Here is a 27,062-nt window from a genome sequence, read left to right as displayed (position 1 = left end):
AGAAACAGGGGAGAAAAGAGACACAGGAAAGAAAAGAGGCACGGGGAAGAAAAGAGACACGGGGAAGCAAAGAGACACGGGGAAGAAAAGAGACACGGGGGAGAAAAGAGACACGGGGAGAAAAGAGACACAGGAAAGAAAAGAGGCACAGGGAAGAAAAGAGACACCGGGAAGAAAAGAGACACGGGGAAGAAAAGAAACACAGGAAAGAAAAGAGACACAGGGAAGAAAAGGGACACGGGGAGAAAAGAGACACAGGGGAAAAAAGAGACGCAGGGGAGAAAAGATGCACAGGGAAGAAAAGAGACACCGGAAAGAAAACAGGCACAGGGAAGAAAAGAGACAAAGGGAAGAAAAGAGAAACGGTGAAGAAAAGAGACACAGGGAAAAAAAAGACACAGGGGAGAAAAGAGACACAGGGGAGAAAAGAGACACAGGGGAGAAAAGAGACACAGAGGAGAAAAGAGACGCAGGGGAGAAAAGAGACACAGGGAAGAAAAGAGACACAGGGAAGAAAAGAGACACAGGAAAGAAAAGAGACACAGTGAAGAAAAGAGACACATGGGAGAAAAGAGACACAGGGGAGAAAAGAGACACAGTGAAGGAAAGAAGCACAGGAAACAAGAGAGGGACAGAGAGAAGACGAGACACAGGGAAGAGAAGAAACACGAGGATGAATAGAGACATGGGGAAGAAAAGAAGCACAGGAAAGAAAGGAGGCACAGTGAAGAAAAGAGACACAGGGAAGAAAAGTACATAGGGGAGAAAAGAGACACAGAGGAGAAAAGAGACACAGGGGAGAAAAGAGACGCAGGGGAGAAAAGAGAGACTGAGAAGAAAAGAGACACAGGGAAGAAAAGATACACAGGGAAGAAAAGAGACACAGGAGAGAAAAGAGACACAGGGAAGAAAAGAGACGCAGGGAAGAAAAGAGGCACAGGGAAGAAAATAGAGAAAGGGAAGAAAAGAGACACAGTGAAGAAAAGAGACACAGTGAAGAAAAGAGACAGGGAAAAAAAGAGACCAAGGGAAGAAAAGAGACACAGGGGAGAAAAGAGACACAGGGAAGAAAAGAGACACAGGGAAGAAAAGAGGCACAGGAAAGAAGAGAGGGACAGAGAGAAGACGAGACACAGGGAAGAGAAGAAACACGAGGATGAATAGAGACATGGGGAAGAAAAGAAGCACAGGAAAGAAAGGAGGCACAGTGAAGAAAAGAGACACAGGGAAGAAAAGTACATAGGGTAGAAAAGAGACACAGAGGAGAAAAGAGACAAAGGGGAGAAAAGAGACGCAGGGGAGAAAAGAGAGACTGAGAAGAAAAGAGACACAGGGAAGAAAAGATACACAGGGAAGAAAAGATACACAGGGAAGAAAAGAGACACAGGAGAGAAAAGAGACACAGGGAAGAAAAGAGACGCAGGGAAGAAAAGAGGCACAGGGAAGAAAATAGAGAAAGGGAAGAAAAGAGACACAGTGAAGAAAAGAGACAGGGAAAAAAGAGACAAAGGGAAGAAAAGAGACACAGGGGAGAAAAGAGACACAGGGAAGAAAAGAGACACAGGGAAGAAAAGAGACACAGGGAAGAAAAGAGGCACAGGGGATAAAAGAGACACAGGGGAGAAAAGATACACAGGGGAGAAAAGAGACACAGGAGAGAAAAGAGACATACGGTAGAAAAGAGACACAGGTGAGGAAAGAGACACAGGGAAGAAAAGAATACACAGGAAAGAAAAGAGACACAGGGGAGAAAAGAGACACAGGAAAGAAAAGAGGCACAGGGAAGAAAAGAGACAAAGGGAAGAAAAGAGCCACAGTGAAGAAAAGAGACACAAGGAAAAAGAGACAAAGGGAAGAAAAGAGACACAGGGGAGAAAAGAGACACAGGGGAGAAAAGAGACACAGGAAAGAAAAGAGTCACAGGGAAGAAAAGAGACACAGGGAAGAAAAGAGACACGGGTAAGAAAAGAAGCCCAGGAAAGAAAAGAGGCACAGTGAAGAAAAGAGACACAGGGAAGAAAAGGGACACAGGGAAGAAAAGAGACACAGTGAAGGAAAGAAGCACAGGAAAGAAGAGAGGGACAGAGAGAAGACGAGACACAGGGAAGAGAAGAGACACGGGGATGAATAGAGACATGGGGAAGAAAAGAAGCACAGGAAAGAAAAGAGGCACAGTGAAGAAAAGAGACACAGGGAAGAAAAAGACATAGGGGAGAAAAGAGACACAAGGGATAAAAGAGACACAGGGGAGTAAAGGGACATAGGGAGAAAAGAGACACAGGGAAGAAAAGAAAAGGCACAGGAAAGGAAAGAGGCACAGGGAAGAAAAGAGGCACAGGGAAGAAAAGAGACACAGGAAAGAAAAGAGACACAGTGAAGAAAAGAGACTCATGGTAGAAAAGAGACACAGGGGAGAAAATAGACACAGTGAAGGAAAGAAGCACAGGAAGGAATAGAGGGGCAGAGAGAAGACTAGACATAGGGAAGAGAAGAGACACAGGGATGAATAGAGACATGGGGAAAAAAAGAGTCACAAGAAAGAAAAGAGACACCGGGAAAAAGAGAATCACAGATAAGGAAAGAAACATAGGAAAGAAAAATGAAAAGGGAAGAAAAAGGGCACAGAGAAGAAAAGAGACACTGGGAAGAATAGAGAGACTGAGAAGAAAAGAGATACAGGAAATAAAAAAGACATAGGGAGGAAAATAGTCACAAGAAAGAAAAATACACAGGGAGGAAAATAGTCACAGGAAAGAAAAGAAACATAGGGAAGAAAATAAATATAGAGAAAAAAGACACAGGATGGAAAAGAGAAACAGAGAGACAAAGAGGAGAGGAGAGAGGGAAAAAGAGAGAGGCAGAGAAGAAAAGAAACTTGAATAGAAAAGCAGACACGGTGAAAAAGAGACACGGAGAAGAAAACAGACATTGGGAAGAAAAGAGACATAGAAAGGAAGAGAGACACAGAGAGAAAAAGAGACTGAGCGGTAAAGAGAGACAGAGAGGAAAAAAGAAACAGAGAAGAAAAGAGACAAAGAAAAAGAGAAAGCAAGGAGAAGAAAGAGAGAGAGAGTAAAAGAGACACGGATAAAAAAGAGACATGGGGAAGGAGAGAGACACAAGGAAGAAATAATACACAGGGAAAAAAGAGACACAAGGGAAAACAGAGACAAAGGATAGCAAAGGGATAAAAGGAAGAAAAGACACACAGGGAAGAAAGAAGACACAAGGAAAATAACTAACACAAAGAAGAAAAGAGACAGGAAAAAAAAGACACAAGGCCGAAGAAAGCCACAGGGAGAAACAGGGACACATGGAGGAGAAGTGACACAGAAAAAAGAGAGACGGGGAAAAAGAGGAAAGGGAAAGAAAGAGACACGGTGGAAAAGAAGATGCAGTGAAGAAGGGATAGAGATAAAATAGAGATAAGGAAGAAAACAACAGAAAAGAGATAAGGAATAATAGAAGCACGAGAAAGTTATTTATAATTTAATGAGACATAAAGGAACACGTCTTACTTATACTTTTTTCTATTATAATTTATACGATTATTAGAAATTCCCAGAATTTTACATGAAGACTTGTCATAAAAATACGGGTGCAGTGCATATTCTACCTAGTAGTAAACCACAGAAATAAAGGACTGGTATCACTACTCAAGAAATATCCAATTCTTACATTTAAGTTACCGAAACTACAAGACAAACATTCCTGAAGTTTCCATGTCAATGCGGTGTAACTTTCACAGCAACTCCAAGTTTCGTCCGAAGTTATCAACGTGGTCAACTTCAGATTCCTAACTGCTAAAGTGTAATGACTGAAAGTATTAAACAACATCGCAACGATGCATTGTTTTCAAGACTGAGGAGAGATCTGAGTATAGGGCTACCAACACCGATACCTTAACCTTATTCCTAACATAACGCACATCATTCTTTTGGGTATTCACAAACTTCCAAACTACTACTACTACTACTACTTTTTTTTAAGAATGCAGGAAGGGAAGATGGGGGGAAAAGTTACACATCTTTTCATCTCAGTTTTTTCTTTCCTTTATTCCAGATAGCGACAGCATACTTGCTGGATATGCGCAGAAGAGAGAATAAAGAGTTAGGGATGAAGGTAAAAAAAAAAGAGTTTGAAACCTAGTTTCTTGTATTTCTGTCTCTTTTCTCGGCGCGTGACCCTGAGTCTTTCCAGAGACAGTTCTCCTACTTTCTTCGCAAAGTCACCAGGAGACGCCAGTGGCAATCGTACAAAATTTCTCAGAACTATAACGGCGGTTGTCCGTTTAATACTGGATCTGGAAATTTCACCCTTATACAATTGATACATAAGGTTGGGGACAGTAAAGTTTGCTCAAATGGACAACAGCCCATATAGCACTCAGGTATCAGCACGGTCACGTGAGAAGATATCTGTTGGGACCTGGTAAAGGGTCAGTATGAGAGGTCAGGAGGGATGAAGTTGGAAAAAGGGTGGCGGTGGGAGGGAGGGAGGGGATTGTGCACGTAGCACCACTGACTAGACTGGACACTTGCTGTAGACGAACGACGAAAAGAAATTTTCAAGAAGGGAAGGAAAACTAGAAGAAGACGAAGGGTAGCAAGGAAAAAAAGTCCTTCCTTCCAGTCTATTGAAGAAGTTACATTGGATAAAATGGTTAGTGGCAGCTATGGCTGCCTGGACAGTCGTCGTGGGGACGGGGGAGATATGGAGAATCCAAAACCATACCAAGGAGAGGCTTCTCTTCTCTAGCTGCGGGTGATATATGTGAAAGGATAAGCCATATTTTAGCCTTAAATTTTGGGTTAGAATCTTTTTAGGGGAGGAGATCGAGAGGACTCGCTGCCGATAGTGGCTAGTTCCTTGGACTCTCGAGGGGAAGATTTCCTCCCCCTCTCTTGTATGCAGTCAGGCGCTACGGAATTAATACACCTACAAGGGATATGCTGGTAGGAAACATGCTCAACTTGCAGCTCTTTCGTTTACTTACAGTATTTTTTAAATAAATATAATCACTGTTTTCTTTCATGAGACCACTTATGCAGTGGAATCTGGATTATATGCATCTCAATTATATGACTGTCGTTCTGGTTTATACGTATTTACGCACAGGTTCTACCAAAACTACATTTAATTACCTACATTCAAATTAATTCTGTAATATACGTAGCGTGCGCCCGTTATATTTGCAATATTCGTAAGTATGATCATGTTTCCCCGTCTTTCCAAAATCTGTCTTGGATAAGACTAAGCGATCGACGAGCCCTGCATTCTCTTACTCTCTTATTTCAAATTCTGCGCACCGCTACCCCAATCTATTTGGCTTCTCGTTTTCAACATTTATCCGCATATCATCAGCTAAGTACCAGGTCTCATCATAACAATTTACTCATTATGCCTTACCACAAGACATCTTTATATTGTTCATCCTATACAGTTTCAGTTGCTAGAAACTGGAACTCGCTTCATAGTGATGTAAGGGGTAATTAGACGATTCTATCAACATATTCGTGTCAAGTCACTCCATACTATTTAACTAATGCACCAATGTGAACAAATTCCCTTTTTACTTCTTGTCGATGGCATCATGCCAGAAGGGCGTATCAACAAAGTTTGTCATTTTGATATATTTATAATATAATCCTTTTACGTTTGAAAAAAGAAATTTTGAGAATTACAATGGATTCGAGAAAGAATCAAAGAAAGTATCTTTTATGTAGAGAAGGAAAGGAAAAATCATTCCATCGTTTTATAATTGTAAGTATAATATAGGCCTAAGCCTAAATCTAAATAGATATTATCTGTCCTCTGTAATAATTATAGTTCCCTTGACTTTCACATGTAGCCAACTGTGAAATCATTATTATTAAATTTTTTCGTAATTATCTTTTAATAAAATAGATATTAATATAAGGTGGGTGCTCCTGTTATGGCCATGTTCCTGATATGGCCACCCCGCTATTGTGAGTTAGTTAACCAAAAAATCCGCTAAATTACAGCAGCATCCAGTGAAAAAGCTTCTTGGCATGTCACTTGATCGTTTTCCAACCAGTCAAGTTGAGCAATATGGTGTCAGTTGCCTGTTTTGCGGTTTTCATGTGACCTCTTCTTATTTTTCTCTGGTAAATCTCCTTTGTTTTATGCATGTTTTTCAAAGACTTGTTCGTGAAAACCAAAGTACTCCATTCAGTTTTTAATGTCCTGTTGATTGGTGTTGTCGTTGATGGCGTATCTTTTACGAGTTGTTCATAATCAAACGATTTTTCGTGAAAGCTTACCTGCTCCTGATAAGGCCATATTAAATGCACCATGGCCATATCAAGTTCATTTCACTTTTATTTTTTCACCTGACAAATTTACATCCCTTATAGCTGGGATTACGCAAAAATTTTTTATTTTAAGAAACACAACTTAATTTTTTATGGAAAAACCTGTTTTGACTACACTTTTGTATTATAAAAAAGATTATTAGCCTAAGTGTCATGTTTATTCATTTTACACCAAAATTATTTAATTTTAGCACAACTGCGCTATCAAACTGACAACAATCACGATTTGTAGAACATGGAACAAGGGTGGCCATATCATGTGCACGTGTTCCTGATATGGTCACTAGGTAGACGTTCCGGAAATTGGGACTTTTTGGACAATTAAAGCTATTTTTATGGGGAAACGAAATTGTTTTAAGAAAGTCCATTAGACTGAGAACGAGTAAGAAAAAAGTGGTTTACATTATTTTTAAACGGCGGCTAGAAAAATTCTGAAACCTTAGCATGGCCATATCAGGGACACCTACCTTATATTTAAATATTATATAGGCATAAATCTGTACTGTAAATATGCTGTAATAAAATAGATAATGACGTAATTTAAAGTATAATAACCCTAAATCTAAATACATATTTTCTGTCCTCTTTATCGAACAATGTCCTCCTTTTTGAAACTTTGCCCTCTTTCATATTAATATGAATCTGGTCACCCTACTAATGACTATACAAATATTTGAAAACAAGCTGTCCAGTTTTAATTCCCTCAGACTATTTCGGAGATTCATTGATTTAAAGGCATGAATTGATTTTAAATATTTCGGCTCATCACTGATCTCTTTGTTAATGTCTTCATAATATTTTTCACGCAGTCTAGCATCCATATTAATATCTTCCAATTTTTTTCTGTCTCTCCTTGTGCTTCTCAGCTCCCGACTTATGCTTACACTTGTCCATTGTGCAGTTAAACTATAACTAGTAACACAATTCCATCTTTTTATGGTTCTACCACAGTCTAGTAGGTCTACATACAGTCACGAAGCTTGAGGTGATTCTTTGCATTTCTCGCGATACAATGCTCCAAGCGGTTAGCAACTGAGTGTACTAGGAACAAAAGACTGTGTGATAGTGGAGTACCTAGTGGCTAGCAACTAAAGTTCAACTGTCATTGGGTGCACATTCCCTACATATTGAGCTTCGTGATTGTATGTACTAGACTGTGGCTCTACTGTAAAATTGCAGTTTTGTTGATACGCCCTTCTGGCATGATAACCTCGATGTATATTTTTATCACATTCTTTGTTCTACAATCTCTCTCTACAACAATTCCAAATGCGTCTTTTTTAAGTCATAACATTTATTTTAGTCATCGAGTAAAAATGTTAAAATTCTGTCACCATCTAATAAATGTCATGACATAAAAACCAATTACATACACCTGTGAAAGGATATTAGTTTGATATTCTTGTCAAGTCACTCCATACTATTTAATTGATGCATCAATGTGAACATTTTTTTTTTCCCCCACTTTATGTCGATAACATCATACCGGAAGAGCGTATAAACAAAGTTAGTGATTTTGATATATCTATAATATAATCCTTTTAGGTTTGAAAAAATTAATTTTGAGAATTACAATGGATATGAGAAAGAATCAAAAAAAGTATCTTGTTATGTAGAGAAGGAAAGGAAATATCATTCCATCTTTTTATGGTTCTACCACTTTCTAGTAGATACAGTCACGAAGCTTGAGGTGATTCTTTGCATTTCTCGTGATACACTGCTCCAAGCGGTTAGCAACTGAGTGAGAATACTAACACAGTCTAGTATATACAGTCACCAAGTATGAGTTGTGAGGATGCTAGGAACAATAGACTATGCCGGTATTATTTCGCATTGTCTGTAATGAGGCGATATTAGCGATCCTAGTGGTTAGCAACTATCTATGGATGCATATTTACTACGTATTGAGTTTCGTGACTGTATATACTAGTCTGTGGTATTAGGAACAATAGATTGTGCGATAGTAGCGATCCTAGTGGCTAGCAACTAAAGTTCAACTGTCATTGGATGCATATTCCGCATATTCGCGATTGTATGTACTAGATTGTGGTTCTACTGTGAAAGGTAGTTTCATTGATAGTCCTTGTGGCATGATACCCTCGATGCATATTTTCATCACATTCTTTGTTCTACAATCTCTCTCTGCAACAATTACAAATACGTCTTTTTTAAGTCATAATATTTTTTTTTAGTGATCGACTAAAAATGTTAAAATTCTGTCACTATCTAATAAATATGCTATAACATAAAAACCAATTACATACACCTGTGAAAGGTTGTTAAGTTAGCAAGGAAATATCGCCTTTCTTAAGCCAAATTCTAGCTGAAGGGCTTGGGGTAACTGGACAATGATTGCAGAATATCTATTCCCAAAGTTTGTGTTGTCCTTAGCTCTTAACAAAACAAAGGGGTTTTTAGACTCTTGAGTGTGTTTCCTAGTTTGACCGTAACGGTTGAGTGGCGCCACTCTAGTCTGGTGGTCGGATCTGCGTTGATATCGATGAATGACACACAAGGGCAAACTCAATAGGAAATGATTGGAGACTCAATCTCCTTTTGTCTGGAGTTGTGGTTCTGCGAACTAAGTGTTTTATTTGTTGGTCACTTTCCTATCTTTTTTCCACCCCAACCCCTGACTCCCATTTTGTCTCTCACGAGTATTTCTTCAGATCTCTACATTGTACCCCACCCCCTCCTCTTGTGCGACGGAAGTACGGAGATTGCTTGACCGTGTTGTTCATTCGTCAATAATGACGGACACTATCTCTCTGCGGCGGCAGTATTCTTGGCCCGGTCCGGTACTCAACAATTAGCAGATAGGGGACGTTAAGTGGAGGCCGGGGCGCGTGCTCAAACAAATCACGTCGTTCCACATTATATCTTCATCAAATCTATCTCACTGCATCCGTCCTAGTAGTATTACTAGCAGGAATAGTAGCAATATCAACAGCAGTAGCCACAACTTAAATAGTAACAGTACCTCTAATAACAGTATCAAAATAGCAGTAGCACAGTCTAGTATATACAGTCACGAAGCTTGAGTTTATGAGAGTACTAGGAGCGATAGACTGTGCAGGTACTATTTCTCATTGTCTGTAATGAGGCGATAGTAGCGATAGTAGCGATCCTAGTGGTTAGCAACTATCTATGGATGCATATTTACTAAGTATTGAGCTTCGTGACTGTACATACTAAACTGTGGCAGTAGTAAGATCTGCAGTAGCAACACAAGGAAGAGTAGTAATATCAATCAATCGTTTATTAATGTCATGGGCAACAGTTTGTTGCAACAGACATAAAATATACTAAATTATAAGAGATATAAATTAATATTTGACAAAAAATGTAAAAACAAATGAATACAACAATACAAATTAAATAATACTAGTAATAATAATAATAATAATAATAATAATAATAATAACAATACTAATAATAATAATCGTAATAATACAGATTAATGCAGCTTATAAATGTACGAGTAGAACACATTTACAGTGGAGTCAAGAAATTCACTAATACTATAGAAAGGATGGTTAATTAACCAGTTATACAAAACAGATTTAAATTGTATATAACTTGCATCATGTGCCTTTTATGGTAATTTATTAGACATTGTTATAGCAATAGAATTGAACCATTTTTGGACTTACTTAATCTAATTCTGGTTCTAAAATACAATAATTGTACCTAGTATTATAGCGGTGAACTTCTGTTTTAGGGTGATCACTGTTATTAAGGTTTTTCTTAATTTTCATTAGACATTGGAATATATACAAATTTATGACAGTTAAAATTTTTTCTTGCATAAATAGTGATCTACAGTGAGCGTCATATGCAGACCGTGTTAAAATGCGTAAACTTTTTTTTCTTTGCAGAATGAGAATCTTGGATATGCTACTGCTATTTCCCCAAATAGCAACAGTAACAGTAGTAATAGCGACATTACGTTGTAGTAATAGCAACACAGTAATAGCAGTAGAAATAATTTCATTATAAGTGACAATGACAGCAATACTAGTAGCAATATCAGCAATAGCCTAATAGTACTTTGTAATATTACTTCCAACCTGTACAACAGCAGTAGTAGGAATAGTGGCAGCAGTAACTATCGTAAAAGAAAGCTAACAAAGGGCTACTATTAATGAAAACGATAGTGATAATAATAATAATAATAATAATAATAATAATAATAGTAGTAGTAGTAGTAGTAGTAGTAGTAGTAGTAGTAGTAGTAGTAGTAAGGTAAAGGTAAAGGTATCCCCGTAACATGCCATGAAGGCACTTGGGGGGCATGGAGGTAGAGCCCCATGCTTTCCATGACCTGTAGTACTAATAATAATAATAATAATAATAATAATAATAATAATAATAATAATAATAATAATAATAATAATAATAAAGTAGAAAGGAGAAAATGAATGTCAGAGGAAGCTTTTAACAGAAAAAGGAGCATCTACTGTTTTCCTCTGGGACAATAACTACGGAAGAGACTATTCAAGTGCTTTCTGTGGAGTGTGGCGTTGTGTGCTGTGTGGTGCATAAACAGGGACATTAAGACGAAGTGAAGAGAAGCGACTAGAAGCATTTGAACTGTGGATATGGAGAAGGATGGAGCGTGTGAAATGGACAGACAGAACAAGAAATGAAGCTGTGTTAGAAAGAGTGGGGGAAGAAAGAATAATGCTGAAACTGTTCAGGAAGAAGAAAAGAAATGGCTGGGTCACTGACTGAGAAAAAACTGTCTGCTGAAGAATGCACTGGAAGGAATGGTAAACGGTAGAAAAGTTCGGGTCAGAAGAAGATATCAGATGATAGATGACATTAAGATATATTAATCATACGCGGAAACTAAGAGATGGCATAAAATAGGAAATATTGGAGAATTGTGGGTTTTCAGTGAAGGATATTTCTTTAGACAGAAAATTATGAATAATAATAATAATAATAATAATAATAATAGAATAAGATCCAACTACTAACATACTCGGTCATAATTGAAAGAACCTGCGATCAATTCTGAGAAGAAAGAGGACATATTTTCTCAACGCCTCATAAAAATTGTGTGTGCATGTCATTTATTGACCTGACGGTATACTGACCAGTTGATCAGGAAATTCTCTACTTATTAAAATTCAAGGTACTGTGAGACTGGAATGAACATAAGTTCCCTATCCTTGAATAGAATGATAGTGGCGATGATTATAGTTGATTATGATGTCATAAAACATGTAAGCTTAATTAATAATACGAACCATCTGTGAGTTCTAGTAGTAGCAAGCATTATTCGTAACCCCACATTACCTTTGGACGTAGATTCCTCCGCTTGGATTAATTGCCGGCTAATTTATTTTCGAGATTTTTCACGTCTGTAAGAGAATCCTCGGACTCATCTCGCTATCATCGATTTCATCCAGGTCAGATAACCATGCCATTCATAGGGCATTGTTAAATAATTAATGCTTTTATGGTGGAACATAAAGTTTAATTATATGAAAACTAACTTACTTACAAATGGTTTTTAGAGAATTCGGTAGTTCATTGCCGCTCTCACATAATCCCTCCATCGATCCCTATCCTTAGCATCATATCCCATCGCCATCAAATACATTTCAATATTATCCTCCCATCTATGTTTCGGCTTCCCCAAAGGTCTTTTTTTCCTCAGATCTTCCGAGTAACACTCTAAACGCATTTCTGGATTCACCCATTCGTGCAACATACCCAGCCCCTCTCAAATGTCTGGATTTAATTTTCCTAATTATGTTAGGTGAAGAATACATTGCGTGCAGTATATACTATAGGCATCCGACAAGGAAAACTCAGTGCGCAGAAACCAGCGGGCGTGACTGTCTCGCGCAGATGACGTATGCTCCCGTTCACAGCATGCTCTCACGCCTACTGCAGGGGGAGGTAACAGCATGCTCTCACGCCTACTGCAGGGGGAGGTAAGAGGGGCATAGCATGTGCGTCGTGAGGAGTCCGAGCTGAGTTTTGCTTGTAGGATACCTAGGCTATACTACGTTTTTTTTTTTTTTTTTTTTTTTTCATTTTCTAAAGTCTCCCTTACTGAATTAAGTAAAAAATTTACGAGGTTATTATGTACATCTTCATATAGAAGAACAACTACTTAGATTTTTAAATTTCCATATTTTAAGTTTTCGAAATTTTTGACAATTTTTGTACAACCAATCACAGGTTTCCCCGTAGCTGCCACAATAAAAAAAATATATATATTCTTAAATTTGTTTTGTCTATTCCATTCCAGAATCAATATAATTACATAATTTGCAGTGTAAGTAGGCCTAATTATTATTTTTTTCTGAAAATTTTCACTCAAAAATTTTTTTTTATAATTTCTGTTAATAATATGAAAATACATCAATTCACTTATAGATCATGATATAACGGTATACAATAACTACACAAAATTTAATTTAATTACCTTTAATAGTTTTTCAGTTATAGGGAAATTGTTTCCACATTCTAAGTTACGGAGAACAAGCAACAAATTTACCAACAGGCGGTGCTGTCTAGAACTCTCCTGATGCATATTTTTTGGCCATAATTCAGAAACGAATCCAGACATTTAGTAAATCTTTCACAGACAAAACGGCCAAATTCTATACTCCAGATTTCGGACAAAATAAAAACATCGAATTTTTTTGGATCTGTTAAGCTGGATGTTCCCCTTTAAGCAACCGTCAGGATGAGCTGCTTATTTTTGTCAGTTGCTTATGTTACGCTTACTGCTTGCTTACAACTAAGCTGGCTGATTCACATTTCATCATAAAAGTTATTAATGGCAATTCCAAAGACATACTCGAATGGTAATCACATAAAGGTTGTAATTTTTTCGTCGGAAACAGGAATAAAAATAACAAACTTTTACGTTGACCGTGAATCAAAGCCACTATTTAAACGAAGGGTAATGGGTAGTAGTATTAGTAGTTAAGCCATGTAGGATTTCATTAGCAATATCGAAACTTGAAGGTAAATTAGAAAAGTGACTTAACGCCAGTTTTCACATGGTCGCAGTATAATGCTGGTCTACTTAGAGGGCCCCGTTATCGAGGACCACCAGTTGATCTAATTACCCCGCTTCAACCTACTGCAGGGGAACACAACTCGGCTTAACTAAATACCACGTGTTTAATCTTGTGATGTGTGAGCGGGAGCCAGGGCTGGCTAAACAACACCCCGTCCACAGTACAAGAATGTGCACTACTTTCAAATCATTCCGTTCTTTTAGTCTTTACTTTGTAATTGATGTCTTTTCAACTGTGCATTCGACACAGGTAATGATATTGTGAAATGGCATTATTAGAGTGAAGCTGAACTGAATATAACAGATATACAAGACTATTCATCAAAGCTATTGGTCTTTTATATTCGCAATGATAGAGAACTATAAAACAAAACTACCTTCAAGATTGGTGGGACATTCTGCTATTTCATTTGTAAGATCTATAATATCCAGTTTCTACAAACGCATGAAATAAATCATGGATAGGGATCGTATTCTGGCCTAGGACGTACGGAAATAAGGTTAGTTGTTCATAGACTGTACTGACGTGACGTCATGTTTCGCGCGCGACACAGGTACTACTAGGGAGCATTTGCGTCTTCTTTGTGATGTCTGTTCACAACGAATTATTAGAGTGATAAAGAATTACACTACGACCATCTTTCCTACAATTTAAATTATTTATTCATTTATTTAATTGATGTATTTTTACTCGCAAAATTAAGACCTTAGGCTTTATCTTACACTCAACCAGTACAATAATACATAGCAAATACAGTATAAATAAGAGCAATGTAGAAAACAATGAATAATAATAATAATAATAATAATAATAATAATAATAATAATAATAATAATAATAGTAAGAACAAAATGTAGATGTCTTTAGATACAAGCAACTCTAAGAGTTAAACAATTACAATTTAGTGTTAAATAAGGTAATAATAGACCAAAGAAATGATTAACATAGTGAAATAAAACTGATATATTAAAAATAAAAATCATATTCTACACAAGTAATATTTGAAGAAAGTTCATATTCTTGAGACAAAAAAAAAACAGTTTTTCACAATTCGCTTTAGAAAGTAGTCAATATCCGACAGATCCTTTACACTATGTACACTACAATACCTATTTTTACTATTTTCACTATCATAAAGAATGTAGACTTACATTGTTCAAATATACACTATTTAGAAAATGAGTTGGCTATAGTATTATTAAACAAAAACATTTTGTATTACAATACACAACACTATACATAAAAGCGTAAATAATGCTTGATCAATGTAGGCCTACATTCTTTATGATAGTGTAAAGAGTAAAAATAGCGTATTTCAGTGTACAGTAGTGGCAAAAATAACGTACCGACCCTTGTAGCTATTTCAGAGCCTTGTTCGCTCCAGAGCACGATAGACTGGTAACTAAGACTTTCGTGGTTCTAATCCTACCTGGGAAGGAAACTTTTTTTTTTGTTCCTTATTCAAATTTATTCCCAATACTTTTCGATTGCTGATAAAATTCATGTTCTGGGAATAATAAGTTAATTAAGTAGTCAAATATCGCTGCAAGCGAAAAGTATTGGGGATAAATTTGAATAAGGAACAAAAAAACGTTTTCTTTCCAGGCAGGATTCGAACCACGAAAGTCTTAGTTACCAGTCTATCGTGCTCTGGAGTGAACAAGACTCTGAAATCAGCTACAAGGGTCGGTCCGGTTTTTTTGCCACTACTGTACATAATGTAAATAATTTAAATTGTAAATATTAGTGTATTTGTTAAAGCGGTCCACGTTTTGTTCTGCCCAAGTTGACCAAATAGGAGTTGCATGAGCAGCCAATCACGTACTTCGCTTGTATAAGCACGCACTAGTCCACTGAAGAACTCCAGTAATACTTAACCTTGCAGCCTCGTTGGACAAAATACGGTTCCTAGCCATGGATAATTATCTCCTGGATAAAATTTATATAGAACTTTCATTCCAAAACTTCCCAGTCTAAATAACTAATTTATTTAAATAGAATTCAACTAAAACAAAAAACATGTCAATTTAGACATTGTGTGAATGCGTGAAACCAGGCTTAATTGCACTTTAGATTTCACTCCCACCCCCAGCTATCCCCTTTAGAAATTTCAAATGACACCCCTATATTGTTATACTTAAATATGAAAGAGCATTCAATTGTTTATACGCCTCATTCATTTATTTCACATCTTTTGTTTTATATCGTTGCCTGATATCTTCGATTGTTGTTACTGTTGATTAGATCTGAAGCTACAAATACCATTGAAACTTTCAAATATTAATTGGGGATGATAAAAAAATTATTCACAAAACGAGAAGATGCAGAATGGTAAAAATAACTTTCTTTTTAATTGCTAGTACGACCAATAAACATGTTGCAATGCCCTCAGGAGAAGAGGCCAAGAACATCGTTAATGAATTTCATGATCTTTCTGGCTTCCCAAATGCCGTAAGTGTAACTGTCGGTACTCACATTAGGATACAGTGAAATGATTCTGAAACAGATATAGTCCCTGATCAGGCCCATATAAAACAAGGTACTGAATTCAATTTGAATATTAACTTACTAGTAAATTATTACTTATTAACCAGAATAAATGCAAACAGTAAGATTCACGCTAATCACAGCCTTTACAATTGAATCTACTGTACAACTCCAAGAACAGCTTTTCTGATATTCTACTAGCTGATTTTAGAATTAATTTATACACACGGTTAAATTTAATTTTTTGGTTTGCAGACATATAAATAGTACAGTATGCAAAGAGCCTATAATGGTAGTAATTAAGACGCAAGTATGATTGTTCATGAAACGAGCGCAAGCGAGTTTCATAATTTTCATACAAGCGTCTTAATTACCATTATAGGCAAGTTTCATACGACTTTTTATGTTCGACCATATTTCTAACTTGAAAGTATTGAAAATTAGGTCTTTTTATGGTTATGTGCGAACTGGCCTGAATTGTGAGATGTGCGCGGACGCGAAAGTATTGATTTTTTCCGAGGCCGAATGTCATTGACCTTGGCACAGAATAAGAATGAAAATTAGTCTGATATAACCTGGAAATTGATTTAGAATTGAAAACCGTGATGACAAATTGAATTTATTTGAATATTATTTACAATTAACGCTAATTATTATAGTAATAGAACATAACCTTCTGCGACAGTATTGGATTTCCAGCCTCCGTGACGTTTCGCTAATTGTCTGTCGATTGCATATCCGAGAATAATCGATATAACGGTACAAAGCTGACTTGTGATTGGCTGAAGACCTGTACTTTAATGCGTAGGTGTACTTTAATGACATGCATTAAAGGACTGCTATCAGGTGTATAATTACTACATTTCGGCATGGTCGAGCATAAAAGTTATTATACAAGGCTTTCATTTCAAAACTTCCCAGTCTAAATAATTAATTATTTAAACTGAATTCAATTAAAACAAAAAACACGTCAATTTAGATATTGAGGGGGAAGTCTGAAACCAGGCTTAATTGCATTTTAGATTTCACCCCCACTCCCAGCCACTATTAGTAAGTTAGCAATGCATTCCTCTGCCCTTCGGCGTAAGGAAACACTCACTCTTTGAAATTGATGTGGTTCCTTCAAGTGTTCCCATAACCAAAAGTCTAGGGAATTTAGGTTTGGGCAACGAACAGACCAAGGTGCGGGGCTTCCCTGACTAATCCAGCGGTTCTGAAATGTCAACGTCAGGTGTTCACGCACATTGCAGAGAAAATGTGCTGGTGCGACATCGTGCATGAACCACATCTTTAGTCTCTGCTGACATAACACATTCTCCTGAAAAGCAGGCAATACGTTAATAACAAAGTCCTGAAAGTCTCTGTGGTAGCACGTATGGCCCTATTAATTTATCACCAAGAACGTATGCCCATACGTTGATTGAGAATCGGTGCTGATGCCTTGTTTCTTCAACTGCATGGGGATTTTCATCAGCCCACAAATACTGATTACGAGAATTCACATCATATCTGCTGAAACCCGCTCATATTCGCAACCAGACTTTTCTCTTCAGTATTCCTTGCGACGTAACATTATTCCATGCCAAGAGTGTCAACTACGGTAAGATTAGTTTGTAGTCTGCTGTATTGTAGGACAGAGAAACGCACTGCCATAAATGGACGTCACATTGAGCACCTCCTACGAACAAGTATTCAGATCTTAGAAAGTTTGTGTTGTAGGACCCATTTTTATTAGACATTTTACCTTGTTTTGATGTATACAACACCTCCTAAAATATTGGATACTTTTTAACACCCTGTACATATAATTATTTATTTATTTATTTATTTATTTAATCATAATTTATTTAATTATTTATTGTTTGTTTATTTATAATTTATTAAAGGCTAATGTGTGTGAATTACATTCAGAGAATCAAAATTGTCATAAATGATATATTCATGGAACAAGCAACACAATAGTAATATTTGGGCTTTTTTATTATCAGCTCATAAAACAGATTTATAAGAAAAATTGCAAACTTATAATAAAATGAATAGAATAACAAGGAAACGTTTTGGGAAAAATATGACACCATAATTAAAATTAAAAATACATAGTATTACTTCCAAAGCAGCTTTAAAAATGGTGTGAGGTCTGGATATTGAGTAAGAGGGACAAACAAACACTGGGAGCATCAAAAATGAAATTTTTGCGACATCTTTTGGAGATTATACAAGTTTAGACGAAAAAAGGATTTTTTTAATTTAAGCAAAAAAGTTGAACTGGCGTTTAAGGAAATGAAGAATGTGATAGCAACAGAGTTTATGGAATCCCCAATGAATTCGTGAAATGCTTGGGGGAAATAAGAAGCCAATTTTATCACAATGCAACGAAATGTATGAAAAAGGCGAATGGTCTGAATATTTTAAGGAGACAATGTTGCTTCCAATACCGAATAAAAATAATATCAAGAAATGTAACTAGATCAGAATTATCAGCCTGATATCGCATTCGGCGAATATTCTCTTGCGAATACTGAATCGACGTTTATATTCTAAGACGGAAGAACAGTTGGAAAAAGAGCAATATGGCTTCAGGAAGGGAAAAGGTACGAGAGATGCAGTTGGACTGCAGGGAACAATCGGCGAAAGATATCTAGAGAAGAATAAAGAATTGTGTGTAGAATTTGTGAACTTAGAAAATGCTTTTGACAGTTTAGACTGGACTAAACTGATGGGGACCCTAAAGAAAGTAGGTGTGGATTGGAAAGAGAGAAGGCTGTTCAGTTATCTTTATATGAAACAACGAGTCAAAGTCAGGATAGGAGAAGAAATGTCGAAGAAGTAAAATTGGGACAGGAGTACGTTTAGGATGCCCTTCATCATCTACTCTGTTCAACATCTACTTGGAAGATTTAGTAAAGAATTGTTTTCAGAAAATGGGAGGAGTGATAGTAGGAGGAAGAAGAATAACGTGGATAAGATTTGCTGGTGATATGGCGTTGTAAGCAGTAGAGGAGATGATACTAAGGGCTATGTAACTGGAGCTATATCACAGCTGCGAGCAGTATGGGATGAAGATAAATGCTAACAAGACGAAGACCCTGGTCATAGGAAGAAAAATAAAGAAGGCAAACTTGCGAATTCTGAATGAGGTAGTAGAGCAAGTGAACAGCTTCAAATACTTGGGGTGTATTACACGCAGTAACATCATCTGCTGCCAAGTAGTCAAAAGGAGGATAGCAATGGCCAAGGAAGTTTTTAATAGAAAAAGGAGCATCTTCTGCGGACCTCTGGAGAAAGAACTAGTGAAGTGCTTTGTATGGGGCAGAAACATGAACATTACAACGAGTGAAGAGAAGCAAATAGAAGCATTTGAAATGTATATTTGGAGAAGAATGAAACGTGTCAAGTGGACAGACAGAATAAGAAATGAAGCTGTGTTGGAAAGAGTGGATGAAGTAAGAATGTATCATATGTTAAACGACATTAAGCTATATGGTTCATATGAGGAGACAAAGAGGAATGCAGAAAATAGGAAAGATTGAATAATCCTGGGTTTGCAGTGAAAGACCTGTCTTTGGACAGAATATTGACTGAAATGAATGAAATGAAAGACGAAAGTATCAGGGAAATACTGAAATTGGAAAGAATGTTTCAAAAATAATATACTATAAAAACAGTGGGTAAATCATCCAATCAATATCTCTAACACCAGGATACATAAACAAGCATTTCATTACCAACCAACTGCAAAACGCAACATAAGAAGACCGAAATATAGATGAAAAAACCTACTTCAACTTGAGAATTAAAGAACAGACAGCAAGCCTGACTGTTCACAATTCGTGATTATGTTGACAAAGATGACGATGATACTCAATAATTAATATGGCAAAATAAAATTCGCTATCTTATAATAAACCTACATTCAACTTGTATGAGTAGGTGTACTCATTCATGGCTATTTGCTTATTTATTCCTTTATCCGTTCACTAAATATTATTTATATTATAATAAATTGTAAGATAGAGGAGACGGCAATGAACCTACGGGTTCCTTAAAAACCATTTGTAAGTATATAATTGTAAACTTACTTATCTCTCCATTTATTTACGTTATGCATGATCTAATTAGGCTTTAACTATTGATTTGCTTTAGGAGAATAATTAGCTAATGATGACGACTGTTATAGGAGAAAATTCAACACTCGAGGGAAATACACAATAAGAATGAAGTACTCGAAAGAAATCTGCTCGAGAGGAACAATGTCCTTAAATATATTCATTAAAATTTTAAATAAACCTCACTGTCAATATCTGTCATAAGGACAAGCGCTGTGTCATCAATAATAGGACCTGTTGCTCGTGACACCCCTGACTGGACATGGAATTAATGCAAGAGCATCCTCTGCTCGGTGCCACCATCTAAAGGGGGAGAAGCAAATCTTGCCTGCGCCATGATGGATGTTCGTAGTCCTATAGTAAATGTCCACGTCAAACTGAATTAGGTAACCTCTCACGTGTTCCCCAAGATCCACACAAGGGAACCAAGAAGAGCAGAGAGCAACTCTCGAACATGCTATAGACCTACGTGTGATACTTCATTTATCATATCGCGTATAATGAACATTGCTGATGCAGATTACATATTGACAGTATTAATGCTCACGTGACGTCTTTCGGTGTCCGAGATAACCTACGTAGTTGAAATAGAAAATAAGCATTTCATAATGTATCCTAAAGAGAGAGAATGAAATTGAGAAAAGGCGAAAGGAATGGAGAAGCATGGAGGAAATAGGAATAATAAAGTCGGGGTGGAAGAAGAGAACGAGAAGGGAGAAAGAACGAGGTAAGAACCTAAAAAGAAAAGAGAAAGAAAGCAGTACGAATGAAAAAAGAAGAAAAAGGAGAAAGAAAGAAAGAAAGAAAGAAAGAAAGAAAGAAAGAAAGAAAGAAAGAAAGAAAGAAAGAAAAAAAGAAAGAAAGAAAGAAAGAAAGAAAGAATAAACGAATGAATATAAATTTTGATACAATCCTAGACAAAAAGAAATTGATATTAAAGAAAGGAATAAAATAATAAATTATAAATAAATACAGAAATTTGGAAGGAACAAGGTAGACAAACTGAAGAAGAAATTCAAAACTAACAATAGATAATAATTAAACAGGCAATTAAATAAATAAATTGAAAGACAAGAAGTAAAGAAGGAATTATTATATATAAGAGCAACGAAGAAATTCAGGAGAATAAAATGGAAATATGTTGAGAACACAAGAAGAGAAAATTAAAGAGAGAGAGAGAGAGAGAGAGAGAGAGAGATGTGATAAAACAGTAAAAACCTGACAGAAATTTTCATTGAATTCCTTGCTTGAAAAGTTTATGCTCTTCGTGATTGTTATTGTAAACATGGTTGGGATTGTAATGATTTTTGGAATTTGGAATACAATTTTGATATTTCTTTCCGTTTCCCTCATTATATCTATTTCCCCGCATTTAAATTTAACAAGGCGGAGCCTTTTCGTTAATTATTTCATAATTACTTATAGGGTAAAAGTTGCTAATACTGTGATACAGGTAATATTATGTTAGTTCTTTTCGAGAATTTATTACAATTTTACTGAACGAGCGAAGGACCGGTTTTGTGCAGCAACTTGTCCACGAACATTCTCTTAATACGTTGACGCAAAAAACCGATCTTCCTCTCGCTCAGTAAAATTGTAATACGTTCTTAAAAAGAGCTATCATAATACGAGTATTACTCATATCACAATATTACCAACCTTTACCCTACATTATATGACACTCAGCCTCGAAACAATAATGTAACTGACAGTCAAAATTATTCACACATCAATATGACAATGAGTAATTTTAAGTTTTAATTAATAACAATATGTCATTATAGGCAATTGAATTCATTTGGATATTAAGGGGACACTAAACTATATTTTGGAACTTTTTTCCTATTTGACCAATCTTTTTGAAATTTGGAGAAAAAGTTTAATATACACATGGAAAGTAACATGCAAAATCTCAGCTTATTAGATCCAATACATTTCAAAATAAAAAAAAAAATTCAATTTTTAATCAATCATTAATTGAAATATCACTTTTAATTATCATTTTTTATTTTTTGGCTTCGTGCATTTGACTGTGCCTTCTCAATGAATAGGGGGAGAATTCTGCATATTGATTTAGTTCTGTCACGTAAATTAGAAATTTAATTTTTCATTTCTATGACACTTTTTCTCCAATTTTTAAGTTGAGTGTCCCCTTAATGCCTCAATTAAATTCTATGGAATTTCAATATGTTGAATTAACTTTTTTCGTCCCTATACTCCCCGCATTTATTAATCATCTCTATTTGAGTCGGCCTGGGTAGTGTAGTTGGTATAGCGTTGGTCTTCTGTGCTCGAGGTTGCTGGTTCGATTCCGGTCCAGGTCGACGGAATTTGTGTTTAAATGTGACAGGCTCATGTCAGTAGATTTACTGGCATGTAAAAGAACTTCTGCGGGACAAAATTCCGGCACACCGGCGACGCTGATATAATCTATGCAGTCGTTAAATAAACCATCATTTTTTCTCTATTTGATCAGCCTACGCATAACAATTTTCATTAAATTAATTTAAGCTCAATATTTCCTTGAGCTTTTATATTTACTGTGCACATTCCCAGTCTGAGCGGAACAGCACACCTCTTATTGCTTACGTGACGTAGATCTCTTTGATGACGTCACCTTATTAACAGAAAATGTGATCAGATTTCTCAAAAACAACAAATCCGTTGCCCGACACTCCATCAAGGGCCAGGCGACTGCTAGTCTCAAGCTCATGTCCATATTCCTGAGCAGAGGTGAACGATATCGAACCAGAAAGGGTGTAACGTGTGCTCAGCACGATGATTCCTCCAACCGTTACTACTCACCTGCAACCCGGATATTGCTACTCACTGTAGCTTCCCAAATTCATTACACTGCTGGGTAGGCACAGGTTCCATGCATTGGCCAAAATTTCACGATAAAATTTCTTCCCTCATAAAGACTCGGAGCAACACTCATTTAGTAATGCTAGTCCAGGGATGCAGAACTGGTGAAAGAGGAGTGGAAAGCATGGGGAAAGCGTTGGTTCCCCGTCCACACTTCACCGGCGTTGAATGACGTATCTGTGGCCCGTACGCAATCACATAAGACAGACACTGAATACAAATCCGCTCCCTACAAAGTCAATGATGCGGAGATGGAAGGAAGAGGTGAGTGACGCAACGCCACAATTGTCGCTCAGTTCTCCAAGCTTACGCTAGTCTAAGAAATGACGCTCTAAATCACGCAGCTACGGAGTGGGAAAAGTTGAATAAGTACTTGAACACTTCGTGAAAAATTATTGGCACAAAATCGATAAAATTGGAATATTTTTAACACAATGATTAGAGGAAATTGAATATACACTAGGTCTCCATCATTCTTGTTAATATGTCGTTATTTTAGGAGCCCAGTTCAAATTCGATCAGATATCCCTGACAGAATCTGTCGAATTTGTAATGGAAAACAGTGATGCAGGAAAGTCCGGCATTTTCATATTTCATCATTTCATCATCGCCGAATACCACATGTAGAGGTGTAAAATATTAGAGAGTATCCGTATTTTTTACAGATGTCCCTCCGCTGTTACGGCATTATGGCCAAAGTGAAAATTATCAGGAAAAAGAAAAACATATACAGGACCTATTTATCTTCCGAAAAGAGAAGAAAAATAGACTATCCTACACAAAAATTTTCTGACTGAGAATAGATACCTCTATCATGTAGTAGCTGATGATACGAGCGTGTTTCAAAAAGTAAGAGTAATAAGACTAATAAGAGCTCTCGAACTTCATTTTACAAGCAGATATACTGATACACAGTAGTAGGATAATGGTACGCATTACTTTTCAATATACTCATCATGCTTGTCCAAACACTCGTTCCAACGATAGACCAAGACATAGAAAAAATCTGCGTCACGACGACTTGCTGAACAGCCTTATCAGTGCGGAATTTTCCTACTACCCAGGTGCTTCTTCAACGGTCCGAGGAGATGGAAATCACTGGGTTCCAGGTTGGGGCTGTAGGGAGCATTGTCTAGTAACTTCCGCCGGAAGCGGCGATTCATACCGTACACCTCAACAATTTGACGAATTTCTGCTGGTGAGGTGCCCTTCAGACGCAAAAAACCGAATCGTACTATGCATTTCTAGGTTCGACCATGTTTTCGTGGGCGCAGCAATCTTATGTGCAATTTATATTGCGACGGTCTGATGCAACACAAACGCTATTTAATGCCTGCGTCATAAAGCTATGGTCGGCTGCTGCGATCCTGGTGGAAAATTTGAACAAGAGGGGAATATGCTGACCGTGAGAGCTCATGTTACCTTACTTTCTGAATCATACTCGTAATTAACATAGAAAAAAAAATTCTTATCTTGTCTACTTATCCAAAGTTTCCAAAATGTGGTTAATGAAGTTGAGCTTAACAGACTTCAAGAGGATTTGCAGCTTACCAATGCGATACTTTTCCTGAATACATTGTAAATTTGTCTAGACTTGATGAAAACTGGGCCAAAATTGCTAGGTTCAAAGCATAAAATATTAAGTTGTGTTTGCAGTTCTAATTGAAGGGTTCAAAGTCATAGTGGGCCAAGCGCCATTTATTAAAAACGGAGAAAATAAGGGTTAAAGTTAAGTGAATGAATACCATAGTTTAATGAAGATTGACATATCATTTAGTTTTAATGTGTATACTTTATATTACTTGCTATATGTTTCCATTGAATTATGGTCATAACTTAATTTTAACCCTTGTTTTCTTCGGTTTTAGTAAATGGCGTTTGGCCCACTATGGTTCTGAATCCTTCAATTGTGGCGCATAATATGATTCTTCAATGTTGTGAGGAAAAAAATCAGACAGACTTAACTTCTCTAATAATCACATCATCAATACTGGAATCTGTCCTGATTCAGAAGACAAAGATAACATAAGGACAAGACGTATCCTTCAAGAAGATATTAAAAAAGAATAAATAAATAAATAAATAAATAAATAAATAAATAAATAAATAAATAAATAAATAAATAAATAAATAAATAAATAAATAAATAAATAAATAAATAAAGCAGCTATTGGTATAAAACATGCCACAAATAATTTTTTGTAGAAGTGACAGATAACATGTAATTATAGGCGTAAAATATGCTTGACATCCGACTTTGCCAGAGGTAACTCACGCGCCCAATGAAGTTACTGGTAATCCACTTAGAAGGCTTGTATCTTTGTGATTTTGGAGGAAACAGCTTCAATTTTTTTAATTCATTATTTAACGACGCTGTATCAACTACTAGGTTATTTATCTTCGGTGAATTTGGTAGCAAGATAGTATTTGCAAAGATGAGGCAGAGGATTCGCCATAGATTACCTGACATTAGTCATACGTTTTGGGAAAATCTCAGAAAAAACTCAACCAGGTAATCAGCCCAGCGAAAATTGAACCAACGCCCGAGCGCAACTTCGTATCAGAAGGTAAGCTCCTCGACCGACTGAGCTATGCCGGTAGTTGACAGCTTTAATTTTAAACGTTAGACACTTTTTAAAGTCCTACATTTGAACCATACTTACCTATGAAAATGAGTTGTAAATTCACATCAGGATTCCAATAAACTCGAATTGCATAAGGTTAGCATCATCATTTTAACATGTTTAAAGATAATATTTGTCGGAAAACTTCCACACCCACGCGCTTCCTTGTTGTCTTCCTCATCTCTCTGACCACAAGATCAGTGAATTCAGCAAATAAAACGTTTTGTTCTGTAACTGCCACTAAAAGTACTAAAAGACTTACAGAAGCAATAAAATATATTGTCTGTTTTGGCGAAAGTGTTCCCGACCATTCAGTAGAGATAACTTCAAGTGGGATAGTTAGAGATTAGAAAGAATGAAAGAAAATAGAGAGGGATCTTCAAACGTATTTCGGACCAAAATATCGGTCATAAACTAGAAGTAAATGATCTATTTCTGTAACCACTTACATCTTCTGGTTCTCTGTAACTTGCAATCCTTCCGATTGAAAACAATAACGAATTAAAAAAAATTAAAACATATTCGAATTTATGTTCAGATTATTAATACAACTTTATACACAAGGCATGCAACTGACGGATTTCATGTACTTAAAATATATTTTATTATTAGAGGATGTACATTTTCTGCATGAGTGAAACAAGAGCACTCCACGATGTAGACAGTAGTCTTTCTTGAGATCATTAAATTTCAAGACGCTTAAGACATATTATTATTATTATTATTATTATTATTATTATTGTATTTTCTAATTATAAGAAAAATTAAGATGAATTGTAGAGATACTACAAGAAATCTATTTCGAGTCTGTCATGGATATAATCTCCAAATGAGTTATTTTGTGTGAGCATTGCTGAAAATGTATTATCATCGTTATTATTATTATTATTATTATTATTATTATTATTATTATTATTATTATTAATATGGCAGAACCATAACATAAACCTCGTTAATGACACATTATTTATTCACTAAATTGTTTTGTTTATAACACTTTGTCCTTGTGTCAATCTTTTAATAGAAGAAGTTTATAGCAATAACTATATTATAATTATAAGTCTCGTAATAAATATTTTATACATCTTTACATACATACATACATACATACATACATACATACATTACATAAAATACATACAATATATAAATACATACCATACATACAATATATATCACAGATACAATGCACACCATATATACAATATATACCATAGATACAATGCATATCATACATACAATACATATCATACATGCAGTACAAATCATAGATACAACGCATACCATACATACAATACATATCATAGATACAATGCATACCATACATACAGTACATATCATAGATACAATGCATACCATACATACAGTACATATCATAGATACAATGCATACCAAACATACAATATATATCATAGATACAATGCATACCATACATACAGTACATATCATAGATACAATGCATACCATACATACAGTACATATCATAGATACAATGCATAACATACATACAGTACATATCATAGATATAATGCATACCAAACATACAATATATATCATAGATACAATGCATACCATACATACAGTACATATCATAGA

The sequence above is a fragment of the Periplaneta americana genome, chromosome 15 (assembly GCF_040183065.1).
Source record: "Periplaneta americana isolate PAMFEO1 chromosome 15, P.americana_PAMFEO1_priV1, whole genome shotgun sequence".
Classification (NCBI taxonomy): domain Eukaryota; kingdom Metazoa; phylum Arthropoda; class Insecta; order Blattodea; family Blattidae; genus Periplaneta; species Periplaneta americana.
The sequence above is the reverse complement of the archived record's forward strand: the minus strand, read 5'-3'. Positions refer to the sequence as shown.